The 26248-nt window shown below is 47.1% G+C and overlaps 1 protein-coding gene across 5 annotated transcripts in view; it reads right to left on the reverse strand.

The window, feature by feature from the left end:
- Window positions 1–25836, reverse strand: part of CUL1 (cullin 1) — a 105813-nt gene extending 79977 nt beyond the window's left edge. The window contains exon 1 of one of the 5 annotated variants that reach the window (XM_032305713.1): window positions 25579–25836. The gene's annotated coding sequence lies outside the window, so the exon portion shown is untranslated. Of the gene's footprint in view, window positions 1–23694; window positions 23836–24567; window positions 24673–24842; window positions 24990–25578 lie in introns of those variants that run through there. The other 4 variants (XM_032305710.1, XM_032305709.1, XM_032305708.1 and 1 more) reach the window with 4 other exon arrangements.
- Between the last annotated feature and the right edge of the window lie 412 nt (window positions 25837–26248).

Below are 26248 nucleotides of genomic sequence, written 5' to 3' on the forward strand. Positions count from 1 at the left end.
CTCAGTTAACAGGAGCCTCAGGTGCGAATGAACACCACCTGCCCCCTAATCGTCTGGGCTCCACGTTTTCCCTGTCACTGACACTCTGTCCTCCTCCCCAGGCCCTCTGCTGACCTGTGACACTGGGGCGGCACTGAACCCCCGACCGCCCTTCGACACTCAAACCAACCGCCCTCCTTTCCCAGCTTGGAAAGAGAAGTCGGCCCGGACTCCCCCGGCCCTCACCCTGGCGTGGAGTCCGCTCCAGCAGCGCTCCTCTCCCGAGCTCCCGGACCCCCACGGTTCTCCACACGCGCCCCAGCTCCCGTCCAAGCGCTGTCACTCACCTGGATCACGACACAGCCCTGCTCACCCGCCTCGCTGTCACCAGTCCTGCCCCCTCCACACCGCTGCCCGAGTTACTTTCTAAAACAAAAAGAGCCATTCATTCTGTTAAGTGAGTGACCTTCATCTATACCACATCCATGACCACTCCTGGTGTGGACCAAGCAACTGCTCCATGTGAGTCATTCCCTGGGTAAGGAAAGGACCTGATATTTACGGCGAGTTAGGATGCCAGTCTCTGTGCCAACAGGAGCTTTAATACTCTCCTTGAATCCTTACAGTGACTATATTCTCTGCGTGGTAGCATCTCTTACAAATGAGGAAAGTCAAGCTCAGAGATACTCAGTAATCTGCCCAAAGTCACTGCAAATAAGTGGCAAGGACTGAGACCCAAGCGTTTAGAGTTCAAAGCCACTCCTTCCAGCACATTCCACACTGCTTCTTTAGAGAGGTGGAGAGCTCGCACTCCACTTCCTTACAAAGCAAGCTACCAAGCGACTGGAACCTGGCTTCCGAAGAAACCACACAAAACAAGTGACGTGAGTCACTTCTTCAACATGAAGTCACAACTTCATGAGGCGAGTGTGTCACTGACAAGCCCAAATGACTGCCGACAACAAGGACAAGGAAGAGCTAGCAAATTCAAGGACACTTATTTATACTTACACTCCCAAATCTATTTAAAACTATTTTATTTGAATATTCATTAATTAGTAATTGAATGTTAGCTATTTTTTTAAAGATTTAATTTATTTTTTTGACAGATCACAAGTAGGCAGAGAGGTAGGCAGAGAGAGAGGAAGGGAAGCAGGCTCCCCACCGAGCAGAGAACCCGATGTGGGGCTAGATCCCAGGACTCTTGGGATCATGACCTGAGCCGAAGGCAAAAGCTTAACTCACTGAGCCATCCAAGTGCCCCGTTAACTATTTAAATGTTTCATCTTTTTAATCAAGAAGGAATCCTGGAGCACCTGGCTCAGTCAGTTATGCATCCAACTCCCGATTTGGGGGCTCAGGTCCTAATCTCAGGATCATGAGATCAAGCCCTGCGTTTAGGCTCCGCACTGGGCAGGGAGCCTGCTTAAGATTCTCTTTCTCTCTCTCCCTCAGCGCCCCCACTCTTAAAAAAAAAAAAAAAAAAAAAAAAAAAAAAAGATGTAATCTTAACGATGCTAGAGCAGGGGCCAATATAAATGTAGGCCAACAATTTGCATATTCCAGAATCAGGGCTCTAACTCGTACATCTATCAGGAAGGACACTTACCATCTTAGATAAGTCTACATGACTTCATTACTGAATTCCAAGGCTTGCAAACTTTACACTTACTTATAAAATATATTATTCCATTTCTATATAGAACTAAGGGAATAAGTGAAATTAAGTTCAAACAATTACAGCTGACAAGAAGCATAAAAAATTTCAATTAGTATCTTAATAGATGGCTTTTAGAGACATTACCTAAATTACCTACTTATTTAAAGTCACTTAAAAACCTTTAAATCCATGTTATACACTAAGAGAAGCAAGCAACAGAAACAGGGCCACATGGGAAGTGGGTTTTGGAGTTCTCAAACCAAAATTCCGAAGACCTGAATGCATCCTTTTAAAAAAGAAAAAAAAAAAAAAGATTTTATTTATTTATGACAGAGAGAGATAGGGAGAGAGGGAACACAAGCACAGGAGAGTGGGAGAGGGAGAAGCAGGCTCCCCGCTGAGCAGGGAGCCCGATGCAGGGCTCAATCCCAGGACCCTGGGATCATGACCTGAGCCAAAGGCAGACAAGTTTAATGACTAAGCCACCCAAGCGCCCCAAGACCTGACTGGATCTTACGTGCTTGAATCGCCTTGTTTATGTCTTTACTCAAAGCTAGTAATTCAACATTGCGGGCATTACAAGACCAGGTTTAGTTAACGTGAACTCACCTCATGACCCATCAGTTCCAGGGCTAGGTATCTACCCAAAACACAAGAAAACATACGTCCCCCCAAAGACCCACGTACAAATACTCATAGCATATTTTTATAATAGCCCCAAAGTGGAACAAGCCAAATGTCCAGTAACAGGTGAATGGATAAGCAAAACGTCAGACAGTCCATCCAAACACACACAATTCGGCAATAACGACCGAAGTACTGGTCTGTGCCACAGCAGAGCACAAACATCGTGCTAAGTGAAAACTGGTGCGACAGACACACATTACGTGAGTCCCTTTATTACATGAAATGTCCAGACCGGGCACGCCCCAGGGACAGGCAGCAGAGTGTTGCCTGGCTGGGGATGGAGAGCGACTGCAAACAGGTACACGGGATCTTTCCTCGGTGACGGGAAGGTTCTAAAACTGATCACGTGGTGGCTGCAAAACCCAGTAGGTTTTATTAAAAGTCACTGAATTACGCATTAAAAACAAATGAACTTTATGGCATGCGAACCGTACCTCACTAAAGATGTTAACAAAAAAAGACAGCTTTAAAGCACGCCAGCTGTAAGCTTGTGTGGGTCAGATTCGGTTCATTCACAAAGAAGGCCCTTCTCTATCTACGGGACGACCTGGTGCGGCACAGCGGGGGCCCCGGCGCGAACCGCGCATCCCGGGCAGCTCTACGGTGCTGAGAACCTGCAGAACTGCCAGTTACGGAGCTGCGGGCAGAGGTGCCTCCATCCCCTGCACCACAGATGAAGCCGCGGACCGGTCATTTACGAGGCTCAGCTGACTGAAGGTGCTGGAGAAGTCCCGTGACCTACTGCCGCGTTACAGACAGACAGAAACCCCAGTGTGAGCACGGCGGGGCTGAAAGCTAGCATTCCTGGCTGCAAGGATCAAGAAGCTTCACAAGATGTGGGCTTTGGACCGCTTCTTGGGGATGAACAGGATTTGATCAGCAGGAGAGGAACAGGTAGGGTGTTCCACTAGGGATGAAGGGCACAAGGCAGAAACACGAAACGAATGAGGCTGGGTGAGGGGGTGTGTGGGCGCAGGAAGCCAGGCCTTTGTTCTGAGGGGGCAGCAGGTTCTGGAAGATTTCTGAGCAAGGGAGCGGCGTGACAGGACTGTGGAGACAGCAGCCGGACAGCCCTGTGGGCCTGCAATCAAAGAGGACTTACAGGCAGAGAACCGAACCCAGAGGCGATCAGAGCCGAGAGAGCAGCTGGACCTCGACTTCCCGCAGGGGGAGGAGGCAGGCCAGCCCCCCGAAGTCCCCCTAAGTGGGCACTGCGGTAGCGGGGGCCACCGCAAATGGGTGCATGGGGAGGAACCCATGGAGCCTGGCAAGACCTGCCTCTCAAACCTGGACTTTCAAACCTCCTTAAATTTATGCCAATAATTTGCCAGAATTTGGCAGACCTTGCGTTAAAAATTCAAAACTTAACTACTGCTGCTGGGAACGCTCCGTGACCCAAACGGTCACTCGGCTGTGTCTGACCACCTCACGGTCGCTTTCACCCTTTGACCGAGCAATCGCACTTCTAGCACTTTATCCCTAGAATGAACTGGCCGAAACCCACAAGAGGTTGTAAACTTGAGTTTAGTCACTGTAAAAGCCTGGAAATCCACCCCAAACCCATCACCGGGGACTGGACTGAAGGATGGCATATCCACACAATGGAGCATTGTGCCGGGACAAAGGAAGGCCGACCTCCACTGGCTGATAACACAGCGCGTTCTCAGTGTACATTAACTGAAAAAAAGCACAGCTCCTTCTGTGGATGAGGGGAGTAAATACCAACATGCACTTAGAGAGACATTTTTCTTTTTCAAATAGGGAAAAAAAAAAGGGAGGATAAACCAAAAACTAATAAAAATGTTCTCTGTGGGGGAGGGTGGAGGAGACTTTGGTGCAGGTCCATGGACAGAACTCAGGGTACTGTGATTACAGATGGGGAAAAGTTGCATTTATTTTTCACTAAACTCTAGCTGAAAGTTGGCAATTCCTCCAATCATGAATGTAGGCGACAGACCACAGTAATTTTAGCAATATCTCTGAATGTACCAAGAAATGCACAGATATTTTCATTATTCTTTGCCAGTTAGTGACTGTATGTTCATCAAAACTTTGGACTTAGAGGGGCGCCTGTGTGGCTCAGTGGGTTGAGCTTCTGCCTTCGGCTCAGGTCATGATCTCAGCGTCCTGGGATCAAGCACACACCCCCCCACCCCCACCCCCGCCGCTCTCTGCCTGCCTCTCTGCCTGCTTGTGATTTCTGTGTGTCAAATAAATAAAATCTTAAAAAAAAAAAAAAAGACAACTTTGGAATTACAGTAGTTCTAAAACTCGCTGAGATCTTCAGTAGGAAATAATGTTAAATATGCTAACATGTAATTCTCGGTGGTAGACATGTCTGCTGTACTTTATTTGACATCTTTCATGATTAAAAGAAGTTATAAAAACATCTGTGAACCACAGTTGGCCTAAGGATCTCAACCAATTACACCCTCTGCTTTAGGTAATCACCTGGCAACTGTAACACTGTAAAGCACGTTTCTCTCTCTCTCTCTCTTTTTTTTTTTAAAGATTTTACTTATTTATTTGACAGCAAGAGACACAGCACGAGAGGGAACAGAAGCAGGGGGAGTGGAGGAGGGAGAAGCAGGCTTCCCGCTGAGCAGGGAGCCGGATATGCTCTGTGGGGATCCCAATGATGACCTGAGCCAAAGGCAGACTCTTAATGACTGAGCCTGGCGCCTCAAGCCCTTTCCTTTTAAGTAGCTCCACGCCCAACGTGGGGCTCAAACTCCTCACCCAACATCAAGAACTGTATACTCAACTGACTGAGCCAGCCAGAGGCTCAACACTGTAGCTGTAAATAAATCTGAGCTTATAAGCACGAAGTCTCATGACACTTCTAGGGGAAATGATCATCGAGACACTTGTAACTCTGCCTAGATGAAATTTTTAATATCACTAAATCCAACAGTCACTGAAAAAGTTCTCATGCTGGCAAAACCCCAGAGGTTAAAAGGAGTTAAGAGAAACAACCTCATGAGAGAAAGGTGATGTTATTAAGAGAGATGTTAGGTTAAGAAGCCTAAATCTACAGGGAAAATGAAGAGCTTAATTTTAATATATTGAATGTGAAGTGATTTTTAAAAATTACACCAAAATGAAAATACCCAAGGCGGTTTAAAAATACAGAACTGTAGCCAAAAGGAAATCACACCTGAAGAAATAAATTTAGTAATTCACAAAAAAGTAAGTTGTTGGCATCAACCCAGATAAAATCTTTAAAGCATAAAGAACAAACTTACTAAAGACGAGGACTGAAGCTTCTATTTTAAGAGCACAGGGAAAATGAGTCCCTGCCTCTCATCCCCCAAAGAGTCCTGCAAGAGGAAGGGAACCCCCAGGTAGGGGGACCCAGAAATCCAGCAAACAGAAGACAGAGGAGGGCAGTTTTAGGAAATGTCTTGTCCCTGGCTGTGTCAAAGGTCTGGGATAAACCGAGGAACAGGTGTATGATGAGGAAGTCACTGATGCCGGCGGTACCAGGAAATCAGGGTCTTCAAGAATGAAGAGTAGAAGCCGAGCTCCGGCCAGGTGCAGCGGCCCACTCAAAGCCATGGGAGAGGCCGCCGGACTCCACGCGGCCACGAGATCCAGCCCCCCGCCTGCCTCTCCCAGTGCATCTGGTGTCACAGGAGGGCTCCTGCCCTAGCTGGGATGACCTGCGGACTTCTGACCCCCATTCACCAGGACAGAATCTAAGTGTGAGCAAGGCATGAACTTGCCTTTTAAATTCTAAAGCCAGCATCCAGGCATAAATCTTACGAACTTATCACTGAATATGGATATGACAACTATCAGGCTTTAGTTTCCAAAACAAACCACACTCCTCATTCAAAAATAATGTACGACCAATGATGATTATTTACGACAGTGGTCTACTACTAAAAGTTCTGCAGGTCTCACAGTTGAACTTAATGTAACCCTGAATTCAAAGTTCTGATATAAACTTTACTATATTCTGCATGCATTCATGCTTTCAACTGCCCTCTACCAGGGGCTCCTCTGGTGATCTCCGCAAAGCGGACTCCCCAACTCCGATCACCACCCGGTGGGACTGAGAAAATACTACGCCAACCACTACGAAGAGACGACGACAGAGAATCCAAATCCAGCGAGCACTGCTAATCAGATTCACATAGAACGCAACACCTGGTTCCTTCAATAATGTCGGCTCTAATTCTGTTAATTCATTTTAAATTAAAGACCCAAATACCAACTGGAGATTTAGAGGAGGTATCAGATGTTAAAATGCCTAGTTCTATGCCTGCTACACAGCAGAACTTCCCCAAATGATAGCCTGTGTTCTTCCCTCGAAAATACAGCAAAGGTAGTAGTAGATCATCCTAAAAGACCCATCTAGGGGTACCTGGGTGGCTCAGTGGGTTAAAGCCTCTGCCTTCAGCTCAGGTCATGATCCTAGAGTCCTGGGATCGAGCCCTGAATCGGGCTCTCTGCTCTGCGGGGAGCCTGCTTCCCCCTCTCTCCAAACTTGTGATCTCTGTCAAATAAATAAGTAAAATCTTTAAAAAAAAAAAAAAAAAAGACCCATCTAATTCACCTGATTAGCCAGAAAATGATTAAAACCCATTAAATACATAAATACAAGGACATCTTTAATATGTTGAACATTATTCATGTAATATTTGTAAAACCTTCCTTAAAAATGAAAGTGGAGGGGCGCCTGGGTGGCTCAGTAGGTTAAGTGGCTACCTTGGGCTCGGGTCATGATCCCGGGGTTCTGGGACTGACCCCCACATCAGGCTCCTTCTTAGTGGGGAACCTGCTTCTCCCTCTCCCTCTGCCTGCCGTTCCACCAACTTGTGCTCACTTTCCCTGTTAAATAAATAAAATAAAGTAAGAGTTGAGCAGGATGCCTGGGGGGCTCAGTCGCTTAAGTGTCTGCCTTCAGCTCGGGTCATGATCCCAGGGTCCTGGGATGGACTAACGCACTGGGCTCCGTGCTCAGCAGGAGCCTGCTTCTCCCTCTGCCTGCCACTCCCCCTGCTTATGCTCGCTCACTCACTCTGAAAAATAAGTAAATAAAATCTTAAAAAAAGAAAAGAAAGGGCGACTGGGTGGCTCAGTTGGTTAATCGACTGCCTTCAGCTCAGGTCATGATCCCAGAGTCCTGGAATCGAGTCCCACATCAGGCTCCCAGCTCCATGGGGAGTCTGCTTCTCCCTCTGACCTTCTTACCTCTCGTGCTCTCACTGTCTCTCTCTCAAATAAATAAATAAAATCTTTAAAAAAGAAAGAAAGAAAGAAAGAAAAAAACATGGAGCAAAACTATGAAACTCCCAGAAGGTAACAGGAGAAAACCTAGATGACCTTGGGTGTGCTGGTGCCTTTTTGGACACAACACCAGCTGCACAAAACAAGAAGGAAATCACTGGTAAATCGGACTTCAGGAAAATTTAAAACTTCTGATTTATGAAAGACAATGTCGAGAGGATGAGAAGACAAGCCACAAAGGGAGGGGAAGTATCTGTAAAAGTCACATTTTATAAAGGATTACTAACCAAAATATATAAGAACTCTTAAAACTCACTAAGAGAACCACTTGGTTAAAAAATTGGCCAAAGAGGGCACCTGGGGGGGCTCAGCTGGTTAAGCAACTGCATTTGGCTCAGGTCATAATTCTGGAGTCCCGAGATCGAGTCCTGCATCGGGCTCCCGGCTCCACAGGGGGTCTGCTTCTCCTTCTGACCCTCCTCCTCTCGGGTTCTCTCTGTCTCTCTCTCAAATAAATAAGTAAAATCTTAACAAAGAAAAAAAAGGTTGGCCAAAGACCTTACAAAGAAGATATACAGATGGCAAACAGATGAAAAGATGTTCCACATCGTGTGTCATCAGAAAAATGCAAACTGTCACAAGATACCACCACATACCTGTGAGAAGAGCCAAAGCCTGGAACACGGACACTGCTGAATGCCAGCAAGAACATGGAGCGAAAAGAACCCTCAAACACTGCTGGAGGGAACACACACACACACACACACACACACACACACACACAGTGCAACCACCTTAGAAGACACAGTCTGGTGGTTTCTTAGAAAACTAAATATACTTTTACCATAAGATCCAGCATGTAGGGGTGCCTGGGTGACTCAGTGAGTTAAGCCTCTGCCTTCAGCTCAGGTCATGAACTCGGGGTCCTAGGATCGAACCCCCTCCACCCCCGCATTGGGCTCTCTGCTTGGCGGGGACCCTGCCTCCCTCTCTGCCTACTTGTGATCTCCATCAAATAAATAAATAAATAAAATCTTAAAAAAAAAAAAAAAAAATCCAGCATGTACACTGCTGGCTATTTACCTAAAGGAGTTAAAAACTTACATCCACACACACAAAAAACAAACCTGTGCAAGGATATTTACAGCCACTTTATTGATAATTGCCACAAGTTGCAGGCGACCAAGATGTCCCTCAGCAGAGAAATGCGTGAATGAACTGTGGCCCACCGGACAAAGCAATGTTACTCTTCACTAAAAAGAAATGAACTGTCAAGCCAAGTCACGGAGGGACTTCAAAGGCACATTATGAAGTCAAAGACGCCAACCTCAAGAGGCTACACACTGTATGCATTCCTGAAACGGCGAAACTACAGAAGAGACCGTCAAAAGGTCAGAGTGGCTGCCCACAATCTGGGGTTGGGGGGGCAGATAAACAAGCAGAACACAGAGTTGTTTTAGGGCAGTGAAAATACCCTGCATCATACTCTAATGGTGGATGTAGGTCATTACAAATTTGTCCAAACCCACAGAATGTACTTCACCAAATGTGAACCCTAATGTCTTAAACTACAGCCTTGGGGTGATTATGATGTGTCAGTGTAGGTTCACTGATTTTAACACTGATTTAACCACTCCGGTGCAAGAAGGCAGTTAAGAGGGTAGTAAGGCTGTATGTGGGCGCAGGGGTACATGGGAACCTCTGTACCTTCCTCTTTAATTTTGCTGTGAACCTGTAAGCGCTAAAAAAAACAGAACAAAACAAGCAAATTAAAAAACCCCCCTAAAAAACAGTCTTTGGGGGAAAAATGAAAGTAGAGGCTGATTATTTATTTATTTTATTTACTCATGAAATGAGTATTTTTTTTTAACACATGAAATGAGTATTTTTTTTTTTTTTACTCATTTTATTTTTACTCATGAAATACACCTGTATTTTATAATCTGGAAAACGGGAGTAAACAAAAAGCGTGTATCAAATACTGTATTAGCTTATTTTCCTGAATTCAAAATAAGGTTCTTTTGCTCATTATTATTTGAGTAATGGAGGTTTCAATAAATGAATTTTATACGTCTGTTACTCTAAAAATGGAAAAGGTGACGAAACAAAAAGCTTCACGAAAGGTAGCCCTTTGTCAACAGAACCTCTCCCAGGACTGTTCTGTGGCCGGAGGGCAGGCGCCCCATTCACAGTCGAATCCTCAGCACCAAACACAAGGCCGTGGCACTCCAAGTGCTCCAGAAATACCGGTCAACTTACCACTCCAAGGATTTCAAGCACCAGAACCCCCGATGACACTCAGACAAAAACCCACTCAGCCCATCAGCACACAGAACTACTACAATGTAGGGAGAGATGCTGCCGCACAGTTGTTGACACGGCCTTTCATTTTCTCCTGGCGCAGAGAGCGAGAGAGTGTGTCAGAGAGTGAGAGAGTGAGAGTATGTGAGTGTGTGTAGTGGTGTGTGGGGGGGAATACAACATTTACATAATGGATAGAATTTACTCAGGATTATGAAAATAATTATTGAAACAAGCCATAAAAAATGTAAAACTGATGGCTTTAAAAGCTGAGAAACAAGGCCAGGACCCACCACTGTAGGGCACAGGGATTTCAAGTTTCATGGTGACTCTCTCTGCCTTCTCCCACTCAACACCAGCAGAGGTTTGAAATTAGCAGGCCCTCACCCTTATACTAAATGAATTAATACAGTTGCCTTCTCGTGTTCAATCTTTGTCTAATTATGTAATATAAATATATGCACATGCTAATTTAATTCATTCCCCAACACACCCACACACATGATTTTATAATTATGAGACATTTCAGATGTCATTAAGTACAGAATTTTCTCCCATGAACATCCTCAGAATTAAACATTTTTTGCTCTTAGGCTTGGGTACTTGAACAATTAATTAACACAAAAAAGAGAGTCCTTTAAAATCCTAAAAATCCACATAACAGAACCTCAATTCAGTCAGCATACAGACCCTTCCTATTTTAATTACCATGTGACCTCCAAATAGGGCGCCCTGAGCTTCACTAGGGTAAAGTGTTTCAGAAAACTAGGAAACCCACAGAAGACCAGACACCGATTAGTCAACAGGTGTGGTACCGACTGACGGGTCTGTCCATAGAAACTCGTTTCCACTGCTAAAGACCAAATTTCAGATCTAGCCTGTGGCACAAAGCACCCTTATTCAAGGATCTCACTTGATGCTGGCATGTATTTTATTTCCAAGCATTTTCGTTCACTTTTTAAAACAAAGAAAAACTGTATTGCATTTGGTCAGGATTACCTACATGTATGTTTTTCAAATTGAGGGCTGCAATTTCATAATGTGTAGATTGTGACATCAACTCGGTAAATGGCAAGTGAACTTTTTAAAAAAGTGAAATAGAAAAAAAACTCCCAGAACACAATGAGCAGTATTACGCAGTGTATCTTTTATCTGTTATGCCTGTGGGTGACTGGGGTTCTCCCAAAAAATGTGTTTCTTACTGCAGAAACAAGTCAGGAAGCATGGATCAACCTCACACAGAGACAGCGCTTTTTCAAATACTGTTGTTAATATATAAATAAATACATATTTATGTAAATGTATAAAGGTATGTGGCTGTCTGTGGGACTTCAACATTCCAACTTCACAACTCACTACCTCTGTGGGCTCGGGCAGATCCCTTGCCTTCTGTGCCTATAATTATGTGTCATGGGGATACCAACAGTACCTATCTGACAAGGTTGTTGAAAGGAACAGATGAGTTATGTAAATAAAATATTTACAAGAGCACCTGGCACGTAGTAAGCACTCTCTACTATTCTAATCATAGCAGCGCTACTACACAGGTTATCGGATGTCCGGATAATCCTAACAGTGGTACTTAAATTTAAAACACAACAAAAACTTCTCAGGGGAGAAATGTCAAAGCTAGCGTGCTTATTTCTTAGGTCAAAAAGAGGTAAATTAACGTTGCCTGAAAATTTCTGAATATCCTTGATAATGGATGACACCAAGGGCAGTACTTGCCAAAGATCCCCTCAGAAGCGTACCTGTCTTGGGAAGATGGGAGCTTGTATTCTGACGGACCTGGAGATCCAGCCAGAAGTAGTTGCCAGAGGCTCAAACTGTCTTTGAAATTGCATTCTTCCTTAAAAATCATCTGAATCAGGGTGCCTGGGTGGCTCAGTGGGTTAAAGCCTCTGACTTCGACTCAGGTCATGATCTCAGGGTCCTGGGATCAAGCCCGGCATCTGCTTCCTCCTCTGTCTCTGCCTGCCTCTTTGCCTACTTGTGATCTCTGTCTCTGTCAAATAAATAAATAAAATCTTTACAAAAAATCATCTGGGGGCGCCTGGGTGGCTCAGTGGGTTAAAGCCTCTGCTTTCGGCTCAGGTCATGATCCCAGGGTTCTGGGATCAACCCCCACATCGGACTCTCTGCTCAGCAGGGAGCCTGCTTCCCCCTCTCTCTCTCTGCCTGTCTCTCTGCCTCCTTGTGATCTCTCTGTCTGTGTCAAATAAATATATACAGTCTTTAAAAAAAAAAAAATCATCTGAATCTTTCATTCTACTACCAAAAAGTTTTGTTTCAACAGAATGCTTTAAAATACTGGCTTTAAAAATGTTTCTTATCTATCTTGCTAGTTAATGAGTGAGCTTCTGTCCTACTGAATCCAGTAAGTTTGGAGAACCCAATACTAAAGAGCTTTCACTGCTCATCAGCACCCAAGAAATTCCTGTGTTGGTGCCACAGCACTGTCAGATGCTCACACACACACCAAACACAGACAGCAAGGCGTCACTCCCTCCGGAAATGACCGGGTTACGGCTGGTACAGGAACCATGTTCAGGCCACTGAGGGTGCGCACAGACGGACGGAAGGACGGAAAGCTGGGGAGGCCCAATCACAGGCAGCATGCAGGTGGCCTGTCCCGCCCTCTCCTGGAAAGGCTCGTGCAGGAGAGCTGTTTCAGGGAAGGGCACATTACTTTACAACAGTTCTAACTTTCACTTAAATGAACTTTCAACTTCTAGTTCCCACACTGCTATTCAACTCATCTCCAAATTTTCCCCATGTGTGGTGAACGCTTTGCCCTCTAGTGGGTAGGTGCTAAACCTTGAGATAACACGTGCCAAACCAGCAGACTGGGAAAGCCACCCCATCTCTAGGGGAACAGTCACCTAAGCTGGGTTTTTTCAATCATCACTTCTCTTGCCACTAATACTAAAAAATCAGCCCCGAGGGCGCCTGACTGGCTCCACCTGTAGAGCATGCAATTCTTGATCTCGGGGTCATGAGTTCAAGTCCCAAGTTTAAGGATAGAGATTATTTAAAAAAAATAATAATAATTTTTTTTTAAAGATTTTATTTACTTATTTGATATAGAGAGAGAAATCACACGTAGGCAGAGAGGCAGGCAGAGAGAGAGGAGGAAGCAGGCTCCTTGCTGAGCAGAGATACCGATTCGGGGCTCTATCCCAGGACCCTGGGATCATGACCTGAGCTGAAGGCAGAGGCTTTACCCCACTGAGCCACCCAGGTGCCCCTAAATAAAAAAATCTTAAGAACAAAAAAATTCAACCCTGAGTTAAAAATTCTGGTCAGCAACTATCCCTGGCCAAGTGAACTTTCAAAGACACTTCCCATTTCACTACAAACTGGTTAAAAAAGGATAAACAGTGGTGCCTGAGTGGCTCAGTCCGTTAAATGTCTGACTCTTGATTTCAGCTCAGACTATGACCTCAGAGTCTTGAGACTGAGCCCCACACCCGCTCAGGCTGCAGAGGGGGCGGCTGGCGCCTGCTTGAGTTTCTCTCCCTCCCTCACGCCCTCAATGAAAACCATTAAAAGGATAAACAGTCCTACCTCAACACTCTGATTTACAGCTTTTACGCTCCGGTTTTGTTTTGAATACATTCTAATGATTTATTCACCTTCCAGAAGATACCAAGAGAAATCAGAATCATCCTCCTGTAGGCGAAATGTTCCCAGCGCGGACAATGGCCTGGTTTACTGGGGTTACTTCCCAGGGCAGACAATGGCCTGGTTTACTGGGGTTACTGACAGCGCAATGCCTCCTCCCAAAGGTCTGCAACCCCCCCTACATACGCATGCTCCGATGCTGCGCCAGAGAAAAAGCAGCTTGTTGAAAAGTGCTCAGTAGCTACTACAACATCCAGTACTTCTATTTCCCATTATACATATTGGGGGACAGCTATGGAGGGCACCTGGGTGGCTCAGGTGGTTGAGCGGCTGCCTTTAGCCTCAGGTCATGATCCTAGAGTCCGGGGATCCAGTCCCACATCCGGCTCCCTGCTCAGCGGGAGGGTCTGCTTCTCCCTCTGACCTTCTCCCTCTCATGCTCGCTCGCTCGCTCTCATTCTCTCAAATAAAATCTTAAAAAAAAAAAAAAAAAGGTAAGAAAGAGAAAAAGAAAAGGTATGGTGAGGATACATAATACACAACTACATGTATTTAAAACCAGGGGTTTGAGTCAATAAAATGTAAAATTAAATTCAGTCTGTCAATTACTGGAGTACATCTTCTAAGCTCATGAAAACATGCCATTTGATAATAACCTTAATAATAATAACAGGTCTGTTTGGTTTGGGTTTTTTGGTTTTTTTTGGCGGGGGGGGGGGGGGGAGGCAGGTGAGTGAGGGCTTCTTTTTTTCCTTTTAAATCATGCTCCCTACCCTGACTCAAAACAATCTCCATATCCATAACAAAGGGGAAAATGTGGCAAACTCAAAACACCAGCTTCCCCTAAGAGGATTCTGAAACAGATTTAAACTCCTAGCATCTTCACTTAAAAAAAAAAATTAACTGCTTGGGGTCCAGATATTTCTAGTTGCAAAAATTTGTAGTGAATTTCTCTCAGAAGGTGCACAACTAACCTGTTTTTGTAGTCACCATAAAACTAGTGATTTTTTACGTTATTATTTAAGGGCAGAAGAAACATAAAAGAGCCTCTCTTGAACCTCTACAATAATTAAGACCCACACAGAAACACGAAAAAAGGGGGCATGTGGATGGCTCCGTGGATTAAGCATCGATCCAGTTCTTGGTTTTGGCTCATGTCATGATCTAAAGTGAGATGGAGCCCAAAGTCAGGCTCCGTGCTGAGCACTAAAGCCTCTTTATGATTCTTTCTCTCTCCCCCTCTCTCCGGCTCCCCTCTGCAAGTTCTCTCTCAAATATATAAATCTTTAAAAAAAAAAAAAAAAAAAGGACACTTCACAAACAACTCAATTTTCTAAAATAAAACTTACACATCAACACTTTGCAAAGAAACCAACTTGTGCAAGGTGTAAGCGCAATAAGCTATAGAAAGCAGCACATTTTAGAATTACTCTTTTGTCAGACCTCACACACTATGTATGTATTCACTTAGTCTATACTAACACCTTCAATAAAACAAAACCCTCTCCTCCACATTTTGGGGGGAAAAATCCTCTTTTTAATGTGAAACTGTAGTTCCATTCACTGCTGCCAAGGGAGTCATCTGAATGTGTTTTAAAATTACTTTTCACTACAACTATTAAGGGAATCTTCTGTCCTAGTTACAAGCCCTCACACACACCTTTAATGTATCTACCAAAAAAAAGCACTGTAGATGTTTACCTTATACTACATCGAGACGCTCAAAAGTAAATTTTTGTGTAACATGGCTTGTTGGTTAGTCTGAATTCTTTAACCATAGACATTTCCCAATAATCGGCCTTATCAAAAGAAAATTTCTACAGCACAGTTAAAATCTCAACGTTAACAGAACTCCAAATTGGTTTGGTTTGTTGAAATTCCATTAAATTTTATTGCAGACCCACAGTCAAGCTCGCCGGGCTGTGCCCAGAGCTGGACTTGCAGTTGAGCTTCTGGGGAGGGGATGGGCTCCTGGTCGGGGGGTGGGGGGGGGGTGGGGGGGGGGAGTACTCACGAACCAAAAGTGGCGCCCACTCGACCAAATCACCGTGACTCCAATACTCCACCCCCCGGGGCAGGCTCTGGTCACCAGACCCCCAGCAAATCCTGAATACAGGGGAAGGAGCGCGAGGACGTAAAGGCAACATGAAGCTCGGGCTAGAACCAAAACTGAAGGTGCAAGTACAGAGCATCTGGAAGAAAGAACTGGCAAGGCTGCATAGCGCACGGAACACGGACACGAGAGGAACACGCTGAAGTCTCAGATCCGATGCCAGCAAGAGAGAAGTTGGACTCTGCTCACGGAGCCAGAGAGGGGAGTCTGAGCAAGTGGAGATGGAAGGCAGGGCAGCGGGACAGAAAGCCTGGAGGACAGTCAGGAGGAGGAGGGTGAGAACACAGAACCAAGTCAAGAGCAATCTCCTGAATCTCCATCAGGAGAAGAAAAGATCAAACAGAGAGTAGAGAGCAGTCTCTGCAGGAGCTACTGTCAAGAGATCTTTTGAGAAGAAAAAGGGTGACCCGGCCCAGAACTTTGGGAATCACAGCACGCTGCAGCCCCCTCCTTAAAGAGGCCGAACTGCTCTAGAAATGACAACCCCAAATTCATCTGCTGTCTCCTGGATACACCGTTCACACTCTGGAAACCACGGAGCCGGAAATGCAAGAGAACCTATGTCACACACCAGGAAAGAATCTCGGAGAAGAGAGACATGAAGTCTGATTTTCAGTGGACTGAAATGCTTTTCCAGTCCAGACAGTTAGGAGTTTAAAAAAAAAAATTTTTTTTTTTTGAAATATCTTTGTAGTTCATGTCATAACAATGTTTTCCAGGTTTTAAAGTAGGTTTAATATGACACCACCAAGAAAATGTAAGTGATATACTTTGACTTTGCTGGAGGTCTTCAGCAGTGATTATAGATCCTAAAGCATGCACTTTAAAAATCTGTTTTGGCTACTTTCCGGAACCGCATTTAGGATTCAGACGTGGAATGGAGCGAAGCAGAAATTGTTTCTAGACAACTACACGTCTGACCGTATTCATTAAGATCCTGGTCTCTATGTCACTTCCCACATTGATCCAAAGAACACAAGCATGTCCAGACTCAATCAGTGCTTCACCAAAGATAGAACAAAAATGAACGTGTCGATTTACTAGTACTGCTTGCCACTGCAAGGCGCGTTATCTTTCATGCTATGATTCTAAACTCAGTATGTGTTCTACAAAACAAAACGCGTTCTTTACTCTGGTAGTAAGGCTCGCTTCCCTCAAAGGCTACGTTAAATGAAGAGTGTACCTCGTTACAGACCCACACGCCCTATCTGACATATGTCCCCTGGAAGATCCAGAGCTCCCTGTAATGGCAACATACACCAACATATTAAAGGTCCCTCAAGATGCAACCCAGCATTTTCTAAATGTATTTATTCACCCATGTCCCACCCTCATACCTGACAGGTCACCGAACATATTGGACAGATTCGGGTCTCAACAAACAAATGAAAATACTGGAAATGCAGTAACACGTGCAGCAGTCAATGTACAGTAAAGCTGAGCACGTTTGTTATAAAAACAGTGACCGAAAAAGGAACAAACAAAAAAACAAAAGCGAAGGAAGCTTCGCCATCTGAGCGGGGCTCTCTGCAGGATCCGCCTCACCAGACTCGCCCCAGAGCTTGACTGCAGACATGACACAACAACCCACACGCAGCTACGTCCCCGACACACGGAACACGTGCGCGGGTACAACGGAAGGGAGCACTCGGGGCAAACTGCCCAACAGGCTGACGATCTTCACCATCGCCGGGCCCTCCCCGGCTTTGGGTTTTTGGGTCCTCCCATTGACAGTCTTTCTTCACCACAGTGAACAGGAGACACCGCCTGGGCACTAGGAAAACGTGCCGGCACTGGGTGTCCGCGGCTCCCGCCGGCCAGGAACAGAGACAAGGCTTCTGTCCAAGGCGAGGCATTGGCAACAAGCAGAAAGCCGAGGGGGAGCGGCTCCAAGGTCACGGCGTGGGTTCGGCCCCATCTCTGGCTCATACTAAGTGCTGAGCAAATAGTGCTATGATTACACGTTCAGACGGACCTGCAAGGAAATTTTTCATGGATTTTAAGTCTTTAACACAGTGGAAGTCAGAAGAATCCACTCTGGGACTTTCCCTTCTCTATCCTCCTGCGAGCCAAACGCCCCCCAGTCCGGCCGGAGCAGGCCTCCTTCCATCCGGCAGGGAGGGAGGTCTGAGCCCCGGCCTTTCCCTCACGTCCGGACTTTGAGCGGCTCCTCGGTCACACGTAACTATCTCAGTTAGTATCTGGTTAACTGATTTCTACATAGTAGAGGCATTTTATTCCTGGCATTTGGCGCCGTACTTCTGTGCACCTCTGCTCATCAGTCCAACGGCATTCCTCATTTGTCATTTAGAACACATTTCTTAAGTTGATGGTAACATTTCAATTTTCCAAGCTACAGCACAAGGTGTGCCAAAATAATTTTCTTCCAATTTTTAGCAAATGTATAGGAAGCACAATAGGTTTACAGTCAATCTAGAAACACACCTACTCATACTAGGAGTTACGAAGTAAGCAAACAACGGTAAGACGTTCACAGTATCACTAAGAAAAGGAAGCTTCCACACTCAAGACGATCGGGCAGTGTGGAATTCGGTGTTATAATAAAATGTCAAAACATCAAGGAGTTCCAGGAGATGGTTTAACATTAAGATGGTTTCATGGAGGGCACGAGGGGACCCGTCGGATGGAAACGCGGGGGAGAGAAGGGGAAGATCAGGCGGCTCTGTCCTCACACACGGGGCACCAGCACGCGCAACAGGGACCCAGCACGCAGGACAGGATCGGCTGGCAAAGCCACGCCCAGGCCACATGGGCAGGACACCAAGCAGAAACACCTCACTGGCAAGGAGTCCCAGTAGCTATACTGGCCTTTTTTGGGGTTGTTTTTACCAATTACTCCATTGTATTACAGATATATGTGCACTGGAGAAAACTGGAGGAAAAAACAAAAATAAGACTAAACTAAAAATAACTTCTAAATCCACAGCCTGGAGATAATCACTATTCATTTTTTGGTTTAGGCCCTCCACCCCCCCCGCCCTTTTTTTTAAAATGTATATACTCACATACCAACAACCTAAAATTTTAGACATTACATATATTGTTTTATAGCAGGTTTCGGTCATTTAATATTCACTGAATAGTCATTAAATACAGAATTGCAGAAATGCAAAGTTATCTAAAAATGATGACGTAATCATCCTGAATAGCAAAAAACTGAAAACACATACTCAAAGAGGGTGTTAAATATGTTTTCTCATGACAAAGTATTAATCTACTAATCAGTTTCTCTCCTAAACTTTAGAAGTAGATTAGCTATTTCAAAGGGCACACAGATCTTCTGTGTGTGTGTCACATATTTCTCTTGCAAAAGTCATACTAAATTACTTTTTCTAGCAACGTGTGAGTAGGCTCATTTCTCCATGCCCTCACCAGAAGTGGTTTATTTTTTAATCTAGGCCCAAATTTTTCAGACCAGTATCTCACTAACCGGCATTTCTAGGAGTACTGCGGGTGAAGCCAAAACTTTCTCCATGTTTCCTGCACCTTCTTTTAACCTTCTGGTTTACAAGCCCTCTTTTGATAATAAGGAAAGTTAAATTGCTTCTAGGTCACAATATCTCTCTCCGTTAGCCACTTGTCCTTATTCTCTTTATGGCATTTTAGCATACAGAAGTTTAATAATTCTGATTTTTCCCCTTTAAACAGTTCCCACTTTTGGTGTCGTGCTGGGAGAGGCTTTCACCATCCTAAGATCATTTGTACTATCTTTTGTTTCTTAAAAACTTAATAAAAAAAAAAGGGGGGGTATTAAAAACCAAAGAAGCTCACCACCCTAAAATTAGAACCTTTTTGTACTATTTTTTTTAAAGATTTTATTTATTTATTTGACACAAAAAGAGATCACAAGTTGGCAGAGAGGCAGGCGGCGGGGGGGGTGGGGTGGGGGGGTGGGAAGCAGGCTCCCCGCTGAGCAGAGCCTGATGTGGGGCTCGATCCCAGGACCCTGAGACCAGGGCCTGAGGCAGAGGCTTAACCCACTGAGCCACCCAGGCGCCCCCTTTTTGTACTATTTTAAATGTTTTCATTCACAGATTTTAAATGGCTGCACACGGGGTGTCTGGGTGGCTCAGTGGGTTAAAGCCTCTGCCTTCAGCTCAGGTCATGATCCCGGGGTTGGGGATCAAGCCCCACACCGGGCTTTCTGCTCAGCAGGGAGCCTGCTTCCCCCCTCCAGCCCCCCTCTCTGCCTACTTGTGATCTCTGTCAAATAAATAAATAAAATCTTAAAAAATAAATAAATGGCTGCACACATTTCATACAACCTGTTTTCCAAAATATTTTCTCACACAGGCCTTTTTAAAAATTGCAACTTGTTCGATCTGAATAGTCTTAAAACGGTTTTACAAATTCTGGCAAGGCCAATGAATCACATCACACCCAATTCAATGACAGTTCAAAGTTCCAGAACCGTTTATTTCTATGCCACCAGTGTCCAAGTACTCTGCTTGAGTGACCACCACTTACTAAAAGACCAAGAAGAGTAAGTTCACGCTTTGTGGTCAAAAGAGTTTTGCGTAATCGATTGTCCTAATGACCAATTATCAGTTACCGATGGTGACAGCATTTTCATTCTGATCTCTTCTCCTCTTCGCACTTTCTTATGAAACACTTCGGAAGCTCTGGTTGTAGCTGGAGCTCTGGAGGCCCTCCGTCCTATTGCAGAATCACTACCTACTAGGCCTGACCTTAACCACTCAAAGCGTCACCTTTTCCAGCGACACGCTGCAAGGGAGCGCAGACAACGGTACTTACATTTCCCGAAGCTCCGTCAAGATTCTAGGTGGGTGTCTGTTCCTGAACACAGTAGGAGTTAAATGAATGTTGACTCAGCCAGGTAGGCACTAGGCACAGAGGACAGATGTCTCTCTCACATTCCCAGCCCTAACGGAGGTCCGTCGAGTGGGAGAAGTCACAGGGTAAGGTCCTAGGACACCGACCCAGGCAGGGCCTCATGGGGTCCCAGGCAGGGCTCCTAGACCGGGATGGCATGGGACAGGAGGTCAGGGCCTACATGGAGCCTTTTTTGAAGGAGCAGGAGTGTGCCCGGTGATAGAAGGGGCTGCGGTACACCAGACAGAGCAGAAGCCGGAGCGGAAGCAGAAGAAAGATCTGCACGGGGAACCACGTCAGGGATGCCGGGAGCGGAAGCCAGGGAGGGGACTCGGCTTACTTGATCCAGGTTTCCCAAAGGAAAAAAATTTAAATGACTATCAAACCCAGGCTTCACAAGTCGGCTTTTCAAACATGAGTGAGATCGTGCTTTTAGAAGAGGACAGTTTTTCAAAGGCTATTAAAAGCAATGATATTCCCACGGAATCCACACACTCTGAAGGCCTAAAGAAATCTTAAAATAGTATCAATTAAAAACCTTGTTATTTTACAAGTGAGGAAATACAGGCCCAACAAAGTTAAGCTCGAATTAGACCCCAGGTCTTCTCTACCAGGCAAAATGTTCTATGCAAAATGTCCCAAGCAAAAATAAATGAATAACTAACATATATATGGCTGGAAAATATCTGTATGAATAAAAATTAGCATCATTAAGTATCATAATTCTGATTATAGCACGCATTATTAAATGCATGTGTTATAAACAGGAAGCTGAAAGGCCTTAGTAACAGAATATAGTTAAGGGTTTTACTCAAATTTGATTTTTCATTTAATGTTTACTCCTCTGTTCTGAAAAGCAAACAATACACTTTTCACTGAAAAACTATCAGGTCTCGAAAAAAAGGGCAAAGTGAACCTAGAATTGGCCCTTAAAAATTGTACACTCTTTTCTCTAGGTATATCTAAAAGATAAAGTTCAAAACAAGCCCATGGTTCCCCAAAGCCATCCTGTTCCAGACTGACTCAGCTGCTGAAGACAGAAGGCCTGTGGCCTTGGGAACGCTCTAGGGCCGAAACAGCCAGGAAGAAAAACACAAACACATAACTAAGTTTTTGGGGCCCTCATTTTTAATATGAAGAATGGCAAGTCACAACTCCTCCATTTAAAGTACATTCATGGGGCGCCTGGGTGGCTCAGTGGGTTAAAGCCTCTGCCTTTGGCTCAGGTCATGATCCTAGGGTCCTGGGATCCTAGGGCAGCAGGGAACCTGCTTCCCCCTTTCTCTCTTCCTGCTGCTCTGCCTACCTGGGATCTCTGTCAAATAAATAAAATCTTTTTAAAAAATAAAGTACATTCATTTTGGGGCACCAAGCTGGCTCAGTTGGGAGGACACATACCTCTTGATCTCAGGGTTGTGGATTCTAGCCCCACGATGGGTACAGAGATTACTTAAAGAAATAAAAATCTTGAAAAAAAAAATAAATAAAGTACATTCATTTTAATTTTCCATCCTGAAAGAAAGGCACACTAAGCCTGCTGGGTATATTGGGAGTGAATTTCTGAACAAAGGCCCTCAAGGACCCAAGAATGGTCTCTCCAGCGAGAGGCCACATCCCACTCCGGCCTCACAAGTGGGTGTGCACCGGCTCCAGACAGGGAAGAACCCCAGCTACCAAGAGATTTTATTTCAAAAGCAAGGCTGTAATGCTTAACCCGGGGAAAAATACTTCAACCTTTTGTGAAAAACAAAACAAAACAAAAGCTGCACCTTAAAATGAGTTCTGAAGGAAAACAAGATAATTCACGTTTTGCCACTTGTTTTCTTACCACTTTCCTGGATTTCCATAGCTAAAAAAAACCTGAGCATTTTTTTGTTTTGTTGTATTCGATCCTGGGGTTTTTAACAGCAATTATAACAAAACCTGCATTTCTTACCAATATTAAGTGTTTTCTGCAGCCCGCATCACGGGCGGTCAAACGCTGGGGGAATTATTCCAGATTTAGTCATTTAGAAAAACAACTTGAGGTACCAAGTTCTATGCTACTTCCGGGATGCAAAAATAAGGCATATCCCCTACCTTCAAGGAATTCAGAGTCTGACATGTATAAAGGCTGTAATGACAACAGTAAGTTAATTACCCCTAGAAGACAATATTCAGCAAGAGGCAAAGGAATTCTAGGGCCTGTCATATCAAAGCAAGGGGCAGAATCAGCCCAGCCATTCATGTGTCCCTTAGGCCTCTTGATGTGGCCTCCCAGACATTAGGACTGGGAGAAATGGCTGTGAAGACTTGAGCATGGAGCTGACAGAAGGAGGGCACTGTAAGTTAAAACCCTAGTGTATCTACAGTGTTTCGAAACTTTCCTTTTTGGCAAAAACGTTTTTTTAAAAATGGTGCCAACGAGGAAAAAAAAAAAGTTTAATATTTTCAGAGAGTAATCCAGCCAGCCCTCTCAAACTTAATGAGCAGTCTCCTGAAACCTCCAAAAATGGGCATAGTAGGGTTAAAGCTTGCATGTTTTGTTATTGGAAATGCCACGCGACTATTGGACTTACCATAGAAAGCAACAAACAGCACTTCAAAGTAAAAAGAAAAAAAAAAAATCTAGTACCCAAGAACCCTTCCTGAACAAAGAAAGTCCAAATTTCTTTTAAAACAAAACAACTAGTTTTGCTTTTCAAACCATTTTTTATCTTGCTACACAAGCCATGAACTCCCCAGGATTTCAGAAAATCAGGTAAACAAGGCGGCCACAAAATGAAGTGCTAAAACTGCTGCGGAGTGTTAGGATAGGGTTAGGTGCTAGGAACTCTGGGCTCAAAGTAAAAGTGAATTTAGTTCCCCTCTGTCACTCCGATAAGCGCGATTCAAAAGCTGCGTGACCACTGCCTCCGCTCCCAACTCTGTCTGACATGCCACTCCAAGGAAGGGCAATTACACACGGCAAATAAAGAACCTGAGTAAGTTAACTGCAATTCCGCATTTGCACACTTAGCACTAACCCCAGCTACGAACTAAAAGCAACACCAGTGATCCAATCGGAAAAGAGAATCCTGTTTTTGGCAAAGAGCTCGCTGAAGAGAGAAAACCCTCAACTTTGGGGATCAGTCTCAAGGAATGTTCATAAAGCACTTCCCTCTCGCTTAACCATTTCGTCCACGGAACCCAGCGCGGCACAGGTGGCGGACGGAGGCTCGCGGCGACCCCGCCCCACGCCGGCCGCCCGCGCCCGGGTTACCTGCGGGGTCAGCGCGCGCTCCCGCCGGGCGCAGGGCCGGGGGCGCGCCGAGGCCCGGCCCCACTCGCGGGCACCGGGGGGCTCCGTCCCGTTCGGCCGCCGCACTCGCATGGCTGCGCGCCCCTCGGTCCGCTCCCCCGAGAGAACGGGGCAAAGGGGCGACTGTTACCCAATAACAGCGACCTGCACAGTCGCAACAAAGCAGGCGGGACCCCGAGAGCCGCGGGCGGGGAACCGGAAAGCGGAGCCCGGCTCCGCGGCTTCTCCTGCGCGCGAACCCAGTACTTTCTTGAGAGCACGAGTCGGGGGGGGGGGGGTCAACGCACGGGGGACGAGCGGTCCCCAGGGGGTGGGGGAGGAAGGGCACCAGCCAGGGCGCCCCGAGGGGTCGCCGCACAGGAGGGGCCGAGACGCGCACGCCCGGGCTGCCCCGGGCCGCTCGCTCGCCCGCCCGCCCGGCCCCGAAGCCCCGGCCCAGTGGCGGCCAGGCGAGAGGCCGGCGCCACCAGGCCGCCGCCGCCGCCGCCTCGGGCGCGATGAATCGGGCTTTTTTTTTTTTCTCCCCCCCAGTGCGTAGTCCAGGCCTGGCCGCTCCAAGCCCGCGTCCCGGGCCGCGGCCCAGCCAGGCCCGAGCCGGCCGGGGTGACTCAGGGCCGGGCCCCGCTCGCTCCCCTCCCAACCCAGCGTCCTCCGCCCACGAGTCCCCCGGCCCGGCCGCCATTCCGCCCCGCTGCGGCTCGCCTCGGCGGCTCAGGCCTCGCCGGGCGCCTGGGCTCGGCCGCCGCGGCCCCAGTCACTGCGACACCGCGGCTCCGACCCGGGCCTGCGCCGCCGCCGCCGCCTGCCCTCGGCCCCCGCGCCGCCGCCACTCACCCGCATTTCCCTGGTGCCTAAAGGGCTCTGGCGACGTCTCCCCCGGGTCGCTGAGCCCGGGCGCCGGTTAAATCCCCGTCCCGCCAAGGCCTGGCTGCGTCCCTCCGCCGCCGGGGCCGCCCCGCCTGGAGCTGCGTGCGACACGGCTCCCGCCTCCTCCTCCTCCCCTGCCCGCCCGCCGGCCCTCCTCCCGCCGCCGCCGCCGCCGCCGCCTGCACCACGCAACCTCCGCCCTCTCGCCTTTCCTCCTCGGCTCCCCGCCCTCCCGGCCTCACCGGCTCCGGCTACCGTGGGGGAGACGCTGGTGGGGGAGGGCCGGAACGCACCGCCATCGGCGTCCGGGGCGGGGGAGCCGGGAAACCGTCGCCGCCATCTCCCCACAAGCCCGAGGCGCGGGAGGGGCCCGGAAACCTCCCGCCCGGCGCGGCCCCTGCCCCGGGGTCGCCCCCCGCACCTGCCGAGGCTCCGCGAGCGGGGCGTGTTTCTACCTGAAAGCCCGCGGCCCCTTCCCCTGAGCGCCCGCGCCAGCCGCGGCCGGGCGCGCCGGGTCCTCCTCCGGGTTTTAGAGCCTCCCTCGCCTTCGGGAGCCTGCGAAGACCCGGCTTCCCGCCACTTCGGACCTAACGAGGAGGGGGTCACCTTTTTAGGTTGGGGGCACCAGCCTCTGGAGAAACTGCCCCAAAACACCCTGAAAGAGAGGGTCTTGCCCCTCCCCCCGTCCCTGTCCGGGGCGCGCACACCCCGCACACCGGGAGCCAACGTGGAACACGACCCCGAGCGCGCCGCGTGGAAAAGCCGCCCGCAGCATCCCCGACGGGGCCGAGGAGCGAGGCAGAGACCGGCCAGCGGCCCCGAAAACCAGGCACAGACTTCCAAGAAAAACGTGTAGTGGGTTCTCGAGCCCCTTTGCACCTGCAGGCCGTAGCAGTCCGTACCTGGAAGCCTGAGCTTACCGGTCGGTGTGTGTCTCCCTTTAAAACCGTTTCCAAAGGGAAACCCAGCCAGGCTTACCTGGGTAAACTCTTCAACTCTTTTTTGGCAGATAACGAAGAATCACTTTAGCATTAATCTTCGTAGAGACCAATCAAGAAGACAAGGATTGACATGCGTGGATGGTAGGAGAGGGCTAAAATGTTTTCCCCTGTAACCTCTGGTGGTTAATGACATTCACTTGAAATTAACTGTCACTTGGGTACTTGAAATACTCTAAATACTCATTTCGGCAGCACAGACGGCCACTGGGCTTCCTAGAGTGACAGAGGGTGGGGAAAACAGGGACTTGCCCCGCACTCAGTGAGGGGTTCCCGCTTTTAATACCGTGGCTCCCAGCACACCAGGAGGCTGGCCAATTCCGGGAACAAGCAAGGAAGGATTGCCAATGATCCTATCTGGGCAACAGATGTGGCCAATGTAACTTCCTGTTTTGCTTCAAACCAAAACAGGACCGAGATTCTAGTAGGCTCTTGGGGTAGAAATCCTAGGCCCAGAGCAGAAAGCTGTCCCCAGAGTCCACAGTTTACCCTGAGTAACCTGGGTTTCCCTTGGAAGAAACATCCCACTGGCAGTATGCGGTTCCTTCTATTGAAATGTGGTCGTTTATAACACCTAAGTGCCTTTAGAAGTACTGCATTTCGCCGAAGTGTGTAATCTCAGCCTGTGCAAGGGGTTAACAATTCTTGGT

This window comes from Mustela erminea, chromosome 11 (assembly GCF_009829155.1).
Source record: "Mustela erminea isolate mMusErm1 chromosome 11, mMusErm1.Pri, whole genome shotgun sequence".
Classification (NCBI taxonomy): domain Eukaryota; kingdom Metazoa; phylum Chordata; class Mammalia; order Carnivora; family Mustelidae; genus Mustela; species Mustela erminea.